Consider the following 3,109-nt stretch of genomic DNA (forward strand, 5'->3'; position numbering starts at 1 on the left):
ACAGGAATCATATATGTGCATCCCGTATATATACGGGTTCATCAGGACAGCCTTGTAGATACCAGATCTATACATATATTACTGTATGTACATAGTACATATCATATTGTACATAGTATATATTGAAATATGTTCGTGTTTTGTTTTAGGGAAATATAGTCTTAACAAGCCACGACAACTCATTAGTGATGAGAGTCCTAGTTTCTTACTTTATGACCAACGAATTTAGCGTAGAGCCTTGTCGGGACCCCCCCATTGGGGCCCTCCTTCCTGTCCAGGCACAATTTCTGAGAAAAAATATTTCAGGCAGTGTAGCGATCTCAATCATAAAATTCTTGAGAGTTTATCTTAGTGATAGAAGGGGGACTTAAATCCTTAAATAATTGTAAAAGCTACTCCCCATAAAAATCTCACGGCCCTACTGAATAATACATGTGTATATACACACCACACATGCATACATAGGTTCATACATACATAGATACATACATGATTATTACCACCCATGCGCCTTCTATGCTGCGCGTAGTGAGACCCCGGGACTAAATGGGAACCCATAACCATATCATCAGTTTATTTACGCATTTTGATCGCAAGGTACCCCAAACTTAGCATTTAACGAAAAGAACGACGTCGTTATATCGTTTATCAAACTGTTGTTAGTCTACCAGCCATATTTCAAAACAGGGCTAATTGGCTACACATATTGAATTCCTAAATGCATAATTAGAGAGAATTTTGTTCGTGAACAAAAATGTGACTGCAAAGGAATAAAATGGCACCCAAGCTATCCCATCAGTCATTGCGAAAGAGGCGATAAATTTGAGTGATTTATTTTCTTTTTACGCTGCGTTCGACTACTAGTATCACGTGCTGCAATGCATACCATGTGGTGCCAACGTCAGGTCAAAAGAATCGACATATCAAACATATTAATTAATCTTTGTCAGACCATTCTTGGTCGGTCATACTTTTCCGGAAATCGTCGGCTTACAAACTGCAATGGCTGCTGGGATAGCATCATATTTCCATTGTCGCCATTTTGATTCTGTTTGAATTCACAAAATAGGCACAATAACGCTGATATTTGCCGCATATATGACATGTAGCAAGTAGAATGCAGGATATGTAAGTTGTATGCGATACACTATAAACGGACTAAGTATGTTTGTTATGATCAAGGAGGTTCATCGTCTGTGAATCTGTGAACTTTCAGCGGTCGATTTGTCTGTTATCAAATGATTCCGACAGCATTATTTTGTATTAAAGGCTGCAGCCGTCAGTAGCGTACCCTCAACAGGAAATCTTTGCCATGGTCGTGAATAATGGATATGGTAGCCTCATACAAAAGATTGTGAAACTACCCGTTATTGTACCACCGTTTGAGAAAAGCTTGGTGGAAAAGGCGATGTCCCGTATTCCTAAACAGAAACATCAAAGCCCAAGAACGTTCTTTTCTCTGTAAATATAGTATAATGCAACACCTGCCGTGCGATTCTACATATCTCTAAAACCTAGGCTTGTGGAGAAATTAATTGAAAAGTTGGTGTCGTACAGCTCATAAAACTTTAAAACTCCCAAACTAGCAAGACACATCTTCCTCGCAGGAACTTCCAGTTGATGCTCGATTGTTAGTCTTTATTACCTCCATGAAATGTCATGGAGGTTATATTTTACCCTGCGTTTGTCTGTCTGTGTGTCTGTGTGTCTGTCTGTGTGTAAACAAGATATCTCAAGAACGGCTGGGTGAATTGGTTTCATACTTGGTGTGTTGGTAAGGTGTGATAAAAGCTGGAAATGATTAGATTTTGGGCCCCCTAGCGGTTTCCCTTGGTACTGCAGCGCAACTTCCGGGTTTGCTATCTCGTGTTCCGAACAAGCTATGGTTACGATTTTGGGGTGTTAGATAGCTCTTGTGCTCAGGAATAAGTGACATAAGTTTGGGCCCCCTAGCGGCTAGTTTTGGGATGGCAGGGGCATTTTTGTCAAAAACTTCTCAAGACGATAACTCAAGAAGGGGACAACGGATTTTCATGATTTGTGGTATGTAGGTACCCAGGTAGGTACCTTAGACAATGTTGTACAAAATGAAATACTAATTATGCAAAATAGGAGCACATTTGCATAATTAATGAGAATATTCTATCATAGCAATTTTTTCTATGTATCTCTTGTCCCGGACATGATATGGTCATGGCATTTACGTGGTAGATAGCTTTCAGTGTCATGACAAAGTGGGGCGGGTTTCAGCCCCGTAACATTTAATTTCGGAACTGCAGGGGCGTTTTTGTCAAGACATTCCAAAGATAACTGCAGAAAGGATTGACGGATTGGGCATCATTTTAGGCATGCAGGTAGTTCGGGCAAAGATGTTCATAATGATATGCATTTTATACAAATGAGGGCCTAATTTGCATAATTAATGAGGAAATTGTATAATCCCATTGTTTGCAATAACTGGACTTCAATAAATGTAACACTTGTTAATTATGATAGGTGTAATATAAGCAGATACCAAATATGGTAATGAGGAAGTTTTTTGCATAATTTATGTAAAAATTGCAAAACCGCCTTATGATTAATGACGTTAATGTGTTGGTCAATTGCATGAAATTTACAAAAGCTCTAAATATTTCATGGAGGTATGAGGTCGCCGAACTCTAGTTGAAATATGTTTTAATATGTAATATGTACATGACCGACAAATGCAAAGTTAATCTTATCAAACTTTGTTTCTTGCTGTCGATAAGTGCTGGAAATATTGAATCCCACAATAAAGACATGTAATTTCTGTATTACACTGTTTACAGTCTATATATTAGAATCCACACTGCCGCAAAAGTGTGTAAAAGGATTAGTGAAAGGGCGTTTTACTATCTACAGCCAAATGTCAGTATTAGCGGCGGAATGCCCGTGGATTTCATCACTACATACTGATGAAGTCCACAACCAAATGTCAGTATTAGTGGCGGAATGCCCGTGGATTTCATCACTACATACAGATGAAGTCCACAGCCAAATGTCAGTATTAGCGGCGGAATGCCCGAAGATTTCATCACTACGTACTGATGAAGTCCACAGCTAAATGTCAGTATTAGTGGCGGAATGC

This window comes from Branchiostoma floridae, unplaced genomic scaffold, assembly GCF_000003815.2.
Source record: "Branchiostoma floridae strain S238N-H82 unplaced genomic scaffold, Bfl_VNyyK Sc7u5tJ_218, whole genome shotgun sequence".
NCBI classification, from domain to species: Eukaryota; Metazoa; Chordata; class Leptocardii; order Amphioxiformes; family Branchiostomatidae; genus Branchiostoma; species Branchiostoma floridae.